Source organism: Arachis hypogaea, chromosome 5 (genome assembly GCF_003086295.3).
Source record: "Arachis hypogaea cultivar Tifrunner chromosome 5, arahy.Tifrunner.gnm2.J5K5, whole genome shotgun sequence".
Taxonomy (NCBI): Eukaryota; Viridiplantae; Streptophyta; class Magnoliopsida; order Fabales; family Fabaceae; genus Arachis; species Arachis hypogaea.
The window spans coordinates 93,513,408-93,528,790 of NC_092040.1; the positions used below are offsets into that span (position 1 = coordinate 93,513,408).

The 15,383-nt window shown below is 34.7% G+C and overlaps 1 pseudogene; it reads left to right on the forward strand.

The window, feature by feature from the left end:
• The window catches only part of LOC112803769 (lupeol synthase-like), a 66,934-nt pseudogene that overhangs the window by 39,372 nt on the left and 12,179 nt on the right, over positions 1–15,383 (forward strand).

Consider the following 15,383-nt stretch of genomic DNA (forward strand, 5'->3'; position numbering starts at 1 on the left):
ACTTGGCAAGGGGAACTAATCCTAGTTCATAAACCCAGATTACATCAGAAATCAGTGGCTATTATGCATCACTTGCCTTTTCTCTCTTGGCTTTTGAATCTCACATAATTGCCTTTTTCAAAACAGAAAATAACGCAAGACAGCCATAACATAAAATCAGAATTAAGCTTGAGTAGAAGAAAGAGATTTCAGCTCTATGTTAGAGATGGTGCTCTGAATATGTGTGCTCTCTTCCTCAACTTCAAATGTTGGAGTGAAGCTTGTTATATATCTTCAACTTGGCTTCATTGTAGCTTCATCCTTTTGCTTGTCCTTGCTGCCCGTTGTAGCTGGCACAGCTAGCAAGCTGTCCTTCTTCATCCTGCTCCACTACTCCTGCTGCTGGAGGAGTTTGTCCACCACCTCTGTAGTCCTTGGCTTTGTTTTCTTCCTTGGCATGCTCTCCTTTTTCTTCCTGCTCCATGATCTCTGCCATACGAGGAGCTTCACCCATTACCTCTGCTGCTTGTGCATGTTTGTGTTTTGCTCTCCCTTTTCTGAAATTTTGCTTTACTGTTTGTCCTTGGAGAGGTGAGAGTGTCCCAGCTGTCCTTGTTGCTTTATTATACCAACACTTGTCCTTTTCCTTTTCCAGCTGTCTTCCTTTAGCTTTTAGTAAGACATATAACATAATGGACGTTGCTATGAGGATGAGCTTTGGCTCATTGTTGAAGCACTTGTTAAACTTAGACTGAAACAATGTGAACTTGGATACTTTGGGCCTGCATCACTAACACTCTCATTAAATAATATTGGACTTTTCACCCAAAACAATGTTTGTCATCACAACTTAACCCAAATTCAAACTAGGCTCAACAAAAATGAATATGAATCATGTTTAATTTGATTTATTGGTGAAGGTACTTGGAGTTTATGAGTGGTCTCCACCAGAGTTCTGGCTTGTTCCCAATTTCATCTCTGTTCACCCAGGTATATATATCTCAAGATTCATAATTTGTTATTCTCTTTTCTTTTTTATTTTTGGTACTACCATTTAATTTCTCTAAGTGGTTTTAACAAATATTGTGCCAGGGAATATGTTATGCTACTGTCGCTTGGTTTATATGCCAATGTCATATTTATATGGAAAGAAGTTTGTGGGTCCTGTCACCAATTTAATCACATCTTTGAGAGAAGAAATGTACAATAAACCTTATGATCAAATCAACTGGAATAAAGCTCGAAATTGTGTTGCTAAGGTTCATTGAATATTTATTTAATTTCTAATAATGATTAATACTCATTTAAATATTGTGCTTTGTGTCATGCATGCAATTAGGTACTATTTATTTTGAGAGAGTATTGAGACTAAAACTAAGGAATTGGATTCAATATTGTGTTCGATAATTAAATATTGGAACTAAAATTTCAGTTTTAGAATATAAAATTTAGTTCTTTTAGTATTTTTCAAAAATAGAATATAAAAGACTAAAATTTTAATAATATATTTTTTAAAATATTTATATTTAATTTTTTAAATTTTATTATTCTTCAATTTTTATATTTATCTTAAATTATACTCATTAATTTAATATATTTTACACCAAATATAATAAAAATACTCGATTTAATCTATTTTTCAATCTCCTCCTAATCTTATGGTCTCAATTTTTCTTTCAAACGCTGTCTTATATATTTATATCCCTAATTAATGTTATAATGACATACATGATACAAATATATATATATAGGAGGATTTGTATTATCCACATCCTTTAATTCAAGATATGTTATGGGGATTTCTTCATCACGTGGGAGAGCCTTTGCTGAATTCTTGGCCCTTTTCTAAGCTTAGACAAAAGGCATTAGAAATTGCAATTAGTCATGTTAGATATGAGGATGAGAATAGTAGATACCTTTGCATTGGAAGTGTAGAGAAGGTAAATAAAATAATCTTATATTTTATTCATTTACAATGCAATAATCTTATATGAATAATTGAAGGAAATGAAAATCATGACATAATGCAGGTTTTGTGTTTGATTGCGCGTTGGGTTGAAGATCCTAATTCGGAGGCATACAAACTCCATTTAGCCCGAATTCCTGATTATTTTTGGCTCGCCGAAGATGGCTTGAAAATTCAAGTAATTATTGCTTTTTTAAAATAATTTTGTTTAATTATACTCAACTCTGTATTTTTCAATAATAATGTAGTTAATTAATATTAAAGAATCAATTTAAATTGATTTTCCAATATTGGTATAATAACTAACTATGATTCACTGTTTTCTTACGCCATTAATTATTATAATTATTTCTTTTTCGTAATTTTAAGGTAATTATTGTAAAATTTTTAAAATATTAAATTAAATTAAATTATACAACAAGCTGTAAAATATAAAAAAGTTTTACACTAAATGAAATTTAAAAAAAATTAGTAATTAATAATTGTTCTTCAAAATGATGTAGAGTTTTGGTAGTCAAATGTGGGATGCAGCATTTGCAATCCAAGCAATACTTGCTTGTAATCTAAGTGAAGAGTACGGTCCTACACTTAGAAAAGCTCACGATTTTGTCAAGGCTTCACAGGTACGACCAATTAATACCTATTAATTAATTAATTAATTAATTAATTAATGTTTCTTCATTATACATATCTATACTATATGATCTTTGAAACAAAAATTACTATTAAAAGAGACTTTAATTTGAAATTGAAGGTTAGTGAAAACCCTAGTGGTGACTTCATGGGAATGTATAGACACATCTCAAAAGGTTCATGGAATTCTCAATGCATGACCAAGGTTGGCAAGTCTCTGATTGCACAGCTGAAGGATTACAGGTTCATACAAATTCTGTCGAAATTAATCTTTTAATTTATATTAGATATATAATCAATTATATATCATGACCTAATAATTTAATTTTTTTTTAGAATAAATAATTTTATAATATAATATTAAACAATGACATAAATCTACACTAATTGATCACTTATTTTTATTTGTAAATTTTTCACCTAGTACATAGTTGAGTTATATTTTTTTCTAATACAATAATATATGATTAGACAGATGTTTAAATCTTATATTTATAATATATTAAAATTAAATTCATTTGTAATTGCATTAAACTAAAGAGAGATGGGAGTGTTTTTATCATTTGTTTACGGGTCAGAGAAGAAAATAGTTGGCTTGTTGTAATTGGGTCATATGGGCGTGTAATGTTTGTACTTGTTCTTGGGCCTGAATGAATGGTTGTATTTTTATTAGACGCCTGCACAATGAACACACACATCTCATTTATTTTCGCGTTTTCAACCCAAAACTATCATGTTGGTCATCATTTATTATTGTTATTTTTTTAAAACCCAAACATCTCCTTCTTGATGACAAACATTAGAAATAAATGAATTGAAATTAAAGGAAGAGGAGTTTTATGATGCTTCTCTTTAATGTTTCAACTTCAGGTTAATCTCCCCATTTTTTTCGTTCAGATGGCTTCTCCTGTGTACTTTTCTTAACATGTAATTATTAATAAACAGGCATCTATATGCAGAACTTATAATCAAATCACTTCCTTAAAGCATTGAACCAGCATTTCAAAAACTATCAAGCTTCAAAGTTCATAATGCAGCATCAACCAATAAGAAACTGTTAAACAACCAATAGCATCAAACAGATAGTCTACAACTTAATTAATTCAATTTATTTTTATATTCACTTTCTCTTTTGTTATCAAGGAGGTAACATATGTCCTGCATAAAATGTTGTTAGGTAGAAACAGTCATCAGTTCAAATTTTTAAATCCCATCAATCAGATTACAATCATCCAAATAAAGTAAAGAGTATAAAAAGATCATAACATAACAACAAAAACAATTTTAAGCAACAACAATAGAAACAATGGACTAAACATCAGATCCCTTATCCTTGGATTCCAAGATCTCTTTATCTTTTTTATCAGATTGCAATGGTTCCATTTCCAAAGAGTCAATATACTTAAGAAACACTTCAACTCGGCTTTGAGATTTTCTCAAGAAATTTTCATTTTGAATTGTCAATTTTCTTGCTTGCTTGCTCAAATTAATCAGCTGTTTGGTCAAATTCACAAATTCTTGGTCTTTCACTACGCCATTGACTAGATACTTGTTGGAGGAGGATGTGCCGTCAACTGAGGGAGGAGGAAGACTTTTATCTTCTTTTTCTTCTATGACAATGTCATTTTCATTTCTAGTCCCTTTTTTCTTAGATTGTTTTACTGGACCACCGCCTTTTAGATAAGAAGTTCTATTATCTTGTCATCAATTAGATCAACACCAAAATGTTCGAAAAAACAGGTTAAAAATATACATTTCGTAAGAAAATATTTTTGTCACTACGGATGCAATCGTACATGTGACACATCATTAAGTATGCAAAAAGAGATTTCAGCTTTGTTAAGAATGGAAAATAGAACTAAGGTATCACAGAGAGTAACTCTTTGATAGGAACCACTTTGAAATAAGAGAATATGAGTGATGATATGATGCAGCTGGACTCTAACAAGACCTAGAGATCGGTGTAGTGGTTTGTAGTGACACCAACCATAAGAAAAATGTTCACATCTATTGACCAAAGCATCTTTGTATAAAATGTCCAGATCATTATTCCACTTACCAAAGGTGTAAATATTTACACCTAGGTCATTATAATATAGGGCTTTACTGATTGAATCTTTGTTTAAATAAATTCCATGGCCACTAACATATGAATGAATATTTTTTTTATGATAGTACATGTTAGCATAGAACTCTCGAAACAATTCAAGATAAACTGATTTTATAATTTTAACAAGATTTTTCCAGTCTAGGTAAACAATATTTTCAACAAAATTCAAACTTTTTTTAGCCAAGACATCTAAATAAGCCAGGTATGTTAAATGTAAGGGGCGATTAGACACAATAGACCTGTAAAATTTGAAGTTCATGCTTGAAAAGAAACAAAATGGGTCAAAATGAGAATGAGAAAGGTTGCCAAAATCAGTTGAAATCGACAGGATCAAAGTCATAAGGTTCCTTTTCAGATTGAAGAGAAGGTCGACGATTACCTTTGGTTGAACGGTTTGATGAGGCTTTAGGAGCAGAACGTCCTTTTGGACGAGAAGAAGATTGAGGAGGAAGAGAAGACAAAGGTGGTTCTTCCTTGGTTATAGGCTTCTTCCTTGGCCACATTTGCCCTAAAAGTGCCAGCATTTGGAAGAAGTGTTGATGGATGATGAGAGGTTGCTTTCGCTTGAGTCATTGTCTCTGAAATAGGTGAGGAGTGTGATGAAGAGTGAGAATGAATGTAAATATGGGTGTGTACTTGATTCTTTGGAGGAGGATTTCTAGGTGGAGGGTTTGCTAGAGAACCTCTGCAGGCTACCTTCTTTCTCATTATAATAAACATCGATAAATTCAGTTTTTGAGAATAATGGAAGCTAGACGAGGAAGATGAGCGATTTCCGATAAGTAATTAAAATGAATACTTATTTTGAAAACACAAAATATCTTTCAAAATACTTTGAAAAGGTGTTTCAAAAACATTTTATAAATATATGGAAGTAAGCATGTGAAAAGAGAAGTAAAAAAAAATCTTTGGGAATCTAAACATAATTTGACTTGGTAAAAAATATAAAAACAAATATTTTGGATTTATGATCAAAGGTATGATGAGACCTAATTCATAGAATACAGCTTTTTTTAGCCCAATGGTGAAGTTTAAAAAAACACAAGGGACCTCCAAAAATATTCAGCTTGACCCATATCAAACAGAAGGTAATACTCAGCGTTGATTAAGGAAACTTAGAGGGGTTCATCATTTGTCCAGTTTTGTCTCCTTTCGACCTGAGAGACAAAAACATAGAAAAATTCACCATCAAGTTAGTTTAAGGATTCAACACAAATAATACCCAAGGTTATTCTCAACTTGCAAAATCTGTTTTTAGACAGTGGTTTAGTAAATATATAAGCAAGTTTGTCATTAGATCTTACAATTTAAATGTCAATGTTTTTCTTTTGAATGTGTTCTCTAATAGGGTGAAATCTTACTTCAATGTGTTTGGTTCTAGAGTGCAAGTTGGGTTTTCATCTATAGCAATTGTGAACAACATGAGGATGCGGCTATGTATTCAGCTTCGGGTGTAAATAAGTCTACAGTAGCTTGTTTCTTACTTGACTACACATTTAGTGACTGTCCAAGAAAATACTAGATTTCAAATGTGCTTCTTCGGTTTACTTGATCACCGGCAAAATTTGCATCACAATAATCCACTATAACTCAGCAGATTTAGGATACCATAAGCCAAAATCAGATGTGTCATTTATATATCCAATGATCCTTTTAACGACTGAAAGATGGGATTCTTTAGGATACGATTGGAATTTAGAATAAATTTCAACATTTTGAACTATATTCGGTCTAGAGGAAGTGAGATACATGAGTAAACCGATCATTTTTCTAAATCTAGTTTCATCCACGACTTTGTCATTTTCATCCTTTTCAAGTTTAGAATTTGGATGCATTAGTGTGCTCATTGGCTTAGCATTTTCCAAACCAAATTTTTTTACCAACTCTTTGGCATATTTTTCTCGGTGCACAAAAGTGTCACTAGGAGTTTGTTTGATTTGGAGTCCAAGAAATAATGTAAGTTCTCTCATTCATACTCATATCAAAGTCACTAGTCATTAATTTGCTAAAACCAGCACATAAAGATTTATTAGCCAAGCCAAAGACAATATTATCCACATAGACTTGAACCAGAATGAAATGATCATTAGATTTTTTGATAAATAAAGTTGTATCTGTGGTACCTCTTAGAAAACTATTTTTCAATAAGAAAGAGCTATGTCTTTCATACTAAACGTTAGGAGCTTGTTTCAAACCATAAAGTACTTTTGAGAGTTTAAAAATATGGCTTGAAAAATTTTATTTTTTAAAAATCTTCATTCAAGAAAACACATTTAACATATATTTGAAATAGTTTAAAACCACAATGGGCAATAAGCAAGAAAAATCCTAATTTCTTCCATTTGGGCTACTAAAGTAAAGGACTCATCAAAACCTATTTCTTCCTCTTGGTCATATCCTTGTACCACTAGTCTTGCCTTGTTTCTTACTATGCTTCCGTCTTCACCCAATTTGTTCCTAAAAATCCATTTTGTTCCTGTCACTTTTTTTTCTCAATTGGAACCAGCATTAATGTTCACACCTTATTTTTCTTAAATTGTTGCAGCTCTTCCTCCATAACTTTGACCCAAGAAGAATTACCAAGAGATTCTTTCACATTTTGTGGTTCTATTTGAGAAATAAGTACTAAGTTATTTTTTTTCAAATTTTTTCTAAATGAGGATCTAATTGTGACTCATTGAGATGAATTTTCAATGATAAAGTCTTGAGGGTAGTTCTTCAGAAATTTCCATTCTCTAGGTTTGGAGATTTAGAAACAAATTTGGACAGGTTTGATTCATAGTTGCTTGATATTTCAGAAATTTTTACAGTATTAGGAGATAAAATGAGATTGTCTCTGTAAATTGGTCTGCAATATCAGGATTAGGGACAACTTGCACGAATCCATATTTGACTTGACTTTGATCTTCAGTTTGCTTTTTTCAACTTGAATTCCTGTATCATTATCTACTATAACACTAGGAACAGAATTAGAATCAAAGAAAATAATGTGTATGATTTTTTCAATGGTCCTTGATTCTTTAAGGTATACTCTATAAACTTTGTTAAAAGTTGAATATCCCACAAAAAGATATTTATATGACTTTGGATCAAATTTTTTAAGATTGTCTTTTGTATTCAAAATAAAGCATTTACAGCCAAAGGTATGAAAGTATTTAAGATTTGGAAGAGTTTCTTTTCATAGCTCATAAGAGGTTTTCTTTAAAAATATAATTGGTTGTAAATACAACTTCAGCCTAAAAGAATTTAGGTACATCACTTTCACAAAGTATGACTCTAGCCATTTCTTAAAAGCTTCTATTTCTCCTTTCCACAACATCATTTTGTGGAGTGTTCTAAAACAAGAGAAATTGTGTGAAATATCTAATTTATCGCAAAATGATTCAAAATCTTAACTTTCAAATTCTTTCTCCTGATTACTTCTAATAGAAGTAATTTTTAAATTTTTTATTTTGAATTTTTTTGCACAAAATATTGAAGGTTGAAAAAGCATCATTTTTATGAGTTAGTAAGAGAACCTAATCAAATCTAGTGTAATTATCAACCACAACTAAGCCATAGTATTTTTCTCCTAGGCTTTAAGTTCTAGTAGGATAAAAAGGATCAATATGTAACAACTCCAAAGGTCTCTTAGTTGAAACATTTTTCTTTGGTTTGAAAGAACTTTTAGTTTGTTTACCCATTTGGCAAGCATCACAAGTAATGTATTTGTCAAATTTAGTTTTAAGAAGACCTCTAACTAAGTCTTTTTTTATAGCTTAGATATTTGAAACATGCTTGCATGTTCCAATCTCTTGTGCTATAAATATTTTTTCAAATCATGAAGGTGGAGCATGTTACATTTTGTTCTTTAAGTTCTTCTAAAGAGAGACCATACACATTATTACATTTTTTTAAACAAATAAAATATCACCAGAATTTTCATTTACAACTAAGCATTCCAACCTTTTGAAAGTAACCCAATAACCTAAATCACAAAGTTGACTAATGATTAAAAGGTTGTGCTTCAATCCATCAACTAAGAATACATTATCTATGAAGGTAGAAAAATTCTTACCTACTTTACCTACGGCAATGATCTTGTTCTTTCCATCATCATCGAAAGTTACGAATTCACTATCGTACTTGTTGAGTTTGATGAAGAACGTAAACTTTTTAATCATGTGCCTTGAGTATCTACTATCTAAGTTCCACATATCTTTCTTTTTATTGGATGCAAGACAAATTTGCACAACACTTTAGGTAAACTTAAGTATCCAAATCACTTTGAATCTTTTGATATTAAACCATCTTGATTGTCCACGAGTATTGAAATTGCTAACAACCTTGTACACTTTATTTCCAACTTTTCGTTCAAAAATAAAATATTGATGAGATGAATAACCATATTTTTACATGTTTGACAATGATTTCTCTTTGCTAATTTTTGTAAGTGACAAGAGGTTTGAAGTTCTTTGTTTTTAGAAGTTGAAGCTTCTATTTTAGCATGAGTTTTTTGAAAAGTAGTTTCATTTTTGTCAAAATATCACAAGCCAAATTTTTTAAATAAGGGTCTTTGACTAGCTAGTAATTAGTTCAAGTTTTCAAAACTTTAAACAAATTTCTCTATGTCTTAGTTCAAACCTTTGATCAATTTATGCAATCTTTCATTTTCATCAATTCGGTCCATTAAAGTAATAACCTAGTGTTTTCCCTTAAATTTTTTATTTTTAGATTTAAGACATTTATTTTCTTCAATTAAATCAATAACACCTTCGGTTTCGTTTAATTTTTCTTTGAGGAATACATTTTCAACTTTTAAAGAATCATTTTCAGTCTAGCATTTATCCAAAATATTTCTAACATGTGCAGTTAACTCATCAATTATTTGACATAATTCTTCATTAGTTAGGATAGGATAGTTTATCTCTTCCATTTGATCTTGGCCAGCCATGAAAGTTTGTGTTTTGTCTTCTGATTCTTCATTATCTTTGGAGTCATTTTTCAAGTCCTCCCATGACGCCATCAACACCTTCTTTTTTGTCTTTTCTTATGTTGTTCTCCTTTTTGAGTTTGGGGCAGTCACTTGAAGTGATCAGCTTCCTTGCAATGATAACATATGACCTTGCTGAAATTCTTGTTATGTTCTTTTGAACTTGAGTCTTTGTTCTTTTCTTTGCTTCTCATGAGTCTTCTTAGCCTCCTAGCAAAAAATACAATTTTATTATCTGAAAAATTATAATTGAAATCTTTTTTCAATGAATCAATATTAGATTTTAAGGTCACTCTTTTTTTTTTGTGTCACGGTTCATGTGGGTGGTTTCGTAGATAAGTCATTTTTCTCTCAATTCATTGTATGACATTTGGTTCAGATTGCTACTCTCAGAGATGACATTTGCTTTTATTTCCCACTCCTTGGTGAGAATTCTAAGTATATCTTTCTTACTAGCACTTATTCAGTGTGAGTCATCCCATAATATCTAAGCTATTAATAATGATTGAGAATCTCTCAAATATCTCATCAATGATTTTTTTTATTGTGAACATTTCATATTCTTTTCTTAGCATATCAATTCTTGTTTTCTTAACTTGTTCGGCGTCCTCATGAGTGACTTGGAGTTTATCCCAAATCTCTTTTGTTATTTTGCACCTTGATATATTTTGGTATTTCTCAAAGCTAATTGAGTAATGCATTATGTTGCTTGCCTTTGCGTTTAGCTCCATCTTCTTCTTATCTTTGTCGTTCCATTCGCCTTTATCTTTGGGAGTCATCACTCTTTCTACACTTGCTTTTGTTGCAATTTGTAAAACCCGGTTAATTAACGGCTAATTAACCCATAAATGATAATTTATTCTAGAAAGCTCAACATGTGATTTTTATGGCTAAATATGATAGAGGAGATTGAGACGAGAATTTCGGTACCAATTTTATAGAAATCGGACCAAGATTGGACCGAACGGGTCAAGCCGGGCCAACTGGACCCAAAGTGGGCCCTTGGCCCAACATAACTAAACCAAAACCCTAGTTTTCAGCATTCTCTCTCCTCACTAAACACACTCACATGCTGAAAATGGAGGTCATGGAGGGAAGAACACTCTCTCAAGTTCTTTCTCTCACTTGATCTTCAAACCACCATAACTTTTGATCTAGAGCTCCGATTGCCGCTCCGTTTGTGGCCACGCGTTCACCGCGGAGAGCTCTACAAAACCCATACAATTAATTTTGAGGTAAGCCACGTTTTGCTCTTCGAAATTCCAGCCTTGTTTTCGAGTTTCATGGGTGAAATGTTGAGATTTTGGGTTCTTTGATGTTATAGGACCCAACTCTCTTGAAGGAGAAGGTTAATCTTGTCTCCTTGGACCTTGGGTGTGGTAAGATTCTCAACCCTAGTGTAATTTGTTGTTCTATGATGTTTGGGTATTGAGATGTTGTGTATGGGTATGATGATTGTGGCTTAGGTTGTGTATATGTGAATATTGGAGCTTGATTGGTGATTTTGAAAAGCTTGAAAAAGGGATTTGGTGGTGAAAAATCTGTTCTTGGAGGTATTGAGGCCTTGAGAGCTTGTGGATAAGTGGTTTGGAAGTGCTCCGGTTGAGCTTGGGAAATCGGCTAAGGTATGGTTTCGGTTTCCCGTATCTAATATGTAATGAGGTAGGAAATACTTAGACTAGAGGCCCTAAGATAGGCATTGAATGGTTGATGTTGTTGAATGATTGAGATATATGATGTGGTCATATATGTGATGATGATTAATGATGCCTTGATGGTATGATGTATGAGAAATATGCATGTTGTGATATATGCTTGATGATTGATTATGGTTGAATTGTGGGTTGAACCATGTTGATGGTGAGTATGATATTGATTGTGTACAATGATGATTTATTGGAATTTGTGTTGTTGAGAATTGGTATGAGGAAGAGTATATGATATGTCAATATGTTTGAGTTTGAGCCACTTGGGTGAAGTGGGATAAAATGATGAGATAGTGATTTTGATAAATTGTGGTAAAGTGTCAATGTGTGAGTTGAGGAGACTTGATGTTGAAATTGATATATATTGGTTGATTTCAAAGAAAAGGGATGAAATTGGCATGTTTTGATTGGTTTCGAAAAGAGTTGAAAATGACATGTTTGAAAATGGCACTTTGTGGTTTTTATGAAAAACATGGTTTTTGGGCATACTTTGATGGGACATAACTTGGACTACGGATCTCTGTTTTGTGCCAAGTCTGTTTAGAAATGAAATTGGATCCGGGATGTCCATGCCGTTTGAAGAACGGGTGAAAAATGATTTAAAATGAGGATGTTATGTTCGTTGGAAGATTGGGGTTTAAATATGTGAATTCTGCAGCTTTTAACTTAGAAATATTTTAGCAGAACGACCCCTCGCGCGTAGGCGCACTTGGTGCGTACGCGCCGTTCTTCCAGAAAATGCCATCCACGCGTGCGCGTGATGTGCGCGGGCGCGCCGATTGTGCTGCACCTAATGCCCAGCCATTTTCCAGAGAGTTATGCCAGAACTGTGCCAGTGTTGTGCCTGGGGCACGAGAACACCCACGCGTACGCGTGGTCGACGCGTACGCGCCGATTGGCAAATTTTTAATCCACGCGTTAGCGTGCATGACGCTTGCGCGTCGATAAGTTTTTGAGGCCATCCACGCATGCGCGTGGAGTGCGCGTACGCGTGGCCCTGTTTTCATCCCAAAGTTGATTTTTGAGTTTTAAAAGCCAAATCTCATACTTCTAAGCCTCCAATCTCACCATTTATGTCTTAAATCATTATGATATGCCTAGCTATGAGAGAAGGAGCTAGTGGATGTGGTAACTTGCAAGTGAAGCAAGGAAAAATGAATAATCAATGAGGATCATTGATGATTATGTGAGATGTGGAGGATGGTGGTGGAAGTGCTTGTTATGCCATTGGCCGAAGGGCCGTAATTGTTTATGAATTGGCTGGTTCTGGATTGAACTGTGAGCCAGAATAGCTGTGTATGCTATGAATATTGGCTGGTTATGGATTTAACCGTGAGCCAGAATGGCTATGTATGATATGAATATTGGCTGGTTCTGGACTGAACCGTGAGCCGGATGGCTGATATTGATGTTGATCCATGGATGAGAATTCATGCATGTTTATGCTGAATTATTGATAATTGTGATTTGCACTTCCACTATCTGAGATACGAGTTTCCCTGGGTAGTAGCAGTGGCTAGCCACCACGTGCTCCAGGTTGAGACTTGATACTCTGTTGACCCTATGTCATAAGTGTGGCCGGGCACTATGAAAGACCCGGATTAGCTCGCCCCCGTAAATATTCACCAGTGAGGGTGATGGATATAGATCATGATTATGATCAAGTTTATAACGAGTATAACTCGAGTTGGGGATGCGTGATAGAGGGACAGTCCAATGGTTAGCGACCAGGACTTGTCGGGTTGGCTCTATAACCGACAAGATGATATCATCAGCCACTAGGGACAGGCATTCATCATATGCATATTATATGAATTGTTTGAGATTGCCTATTTGACTGCATATTACTTGCTAATTGTCTAAATGCCTTAATTGTTCCTATTTGTATATTCCTTGATTGATATAACTGTGTTTGTTACATTATACTCCTGCTGGTGGTTGGGAGGTCTGAAGGAATTGGAAAGGGAAGTATTAGTTAGACTGAAGTATCTTTAGTCAGATGCCCTTTATGGTTTAGCTTGTTTATAAGCTTTGAATTATCTGGAGGAAGTTCTAGGATTGCCTTCGGCTTTCCTCTATTATTATGTATTATATATGTGGAAGCTGTTACCATGCTGGGGACCTCTGGTTCTCACCCATGCGGATTTTGTGGTTTTCAGATGCAGGACGTGAGGTTTCCCGCTGAGGCATGCTGGAGACTTCTAGATTTGCGAAGATCATTTGTTCTCGGGGCTATGTTTTGGTTTATATGTTTTTCTTAGATACTTTTATCTCCATTAAATAATACAAACTGTGATGACTCCTCTTATGGGAGATTTTGAAGATTAGGTTTTATGTATTTGTGTCCCTTTGGGTTTCCTTTGGGGTTTCCCTTATTTTTATCATATGTATATACTGCTATGCTCGGACCGGTTATCTTCGCAGCCGGATCTTGAGTTTTGATATTCCTGTTTTTGACACTCCTTTGTATATATATAATCACGCGTTTGTTATCCTTGTTCGTTACGTTATCGATCGGAGTGTTGCGCTTTTGAGTTGCGATTTTTTTGTTTATCCCTTTTTCTACAAAGGCTCCTAGTTATAATCAATCATTCATACTACTATACGTACTAAATTTTTATTTTAGAAGTCGTAATACCTTGCCATCTCTGAATTATGACTTAAGCATAAGACTCTGTATGGTAGGGTGTTACATTATGGTATCAGAGCAGTTCGTTCCTGTAGAGCCTGAGGGATGGACTGATTATGCTTCTGTGCATTCTCTGTGTGTGTGTGTTATGTGCTATTAGTATATCTGCTTGATATAATTGGCATAAATGTTCATGAGCATGCATTTGGGACTTTGAAGTACTAGACTTCCGATATTGAGACTGATCAACTTAATATCGATTGTTTGGTATGTATAGGAACCAGATGGCGCCTCGTGGATGCGGTAGAGGTAGTGCGAGAGGTCGTACGAATGCTCGTGCGTCGGAGAATAACCCTAATGACCCGGTGAACTTTATGACTGCGTTGGAGCACATGGCTGCTGCTATGCAAGCCACTGCTGAGGCTCTTGGTAAACAGATGAACAACCATGGTAATGATGGAGGTGGAGTTCAGGGCCCGATGACACTGGCAAACTTTTTGAAGGTTAATCCGCCTAAGTTCAAGGGGACTACTAGTCCGACTGAGGCTGATACATGGTTTCAGGCTATAGAGCGAGCACTGCAAGCACAAGTGGTACCTGAAGGGCAGCGTGTCGAGTTTGCTACCTATATGCTCACAGGTGAAGCGTCGCATTGGTGGCAAGGTATCCGACGTCTTCTGCAGTAGGGTGATGACTATATCACTTGGAATGTCTTCCAAGAGGAGTTCTATAAGAAGTACTTTCCGACTTCTGCTAGGACAGCTAAGGAACTTGAGTTACTGCAGCTGAAGTAGGGTACTATATCCATATCAGAGTATACTGACAAGTTTGAGGAGCTGTTCAGGTTCTCTCGTATGTGCCAAGAGACTCCGGTGGAATATGAGGAATGGAAGTGTGTTAAATATGAAGGAGGACTCCGGAGTGATATTTTCAGTTCAGTGGGACCAATGGAGATTAGGACTTTCTTCGAGTTGGTAAACAAGTGTAGGGTTGCTGAAGAGTGTGTGAAAAGGGCAACCGCTGAAAAAGGGAGTCAAAAAGGATCATTCCCATAGAACCGAGGGAAGAGCTTTGCACCTAGAGGTCCGTCTTTCAAGAGGGGAGGCTCTTTTAGGAGGCCCAACAACAACAACTTCCAAGGAAAGAAGTTTGGGAAGCAGCCTCAGTATGATCAAGCTTGTACTAGGTGTGGAAGTCACCATCCGGGAGCACCATGCAAGGCCGGATGGGGTTTGTGCTACACTTGTGAAAAAGCGGGGCATAAAGCCGCAAGTTGTCCAGAGAAACAGAAACAAGGTGCTGGGAAAGCACAACAGACTGGTCGGGTGTTCACCACCTCAGCTATAGGTGCCGAGGGATCCGAGACACTTATTCGAGGTAACTGTGAC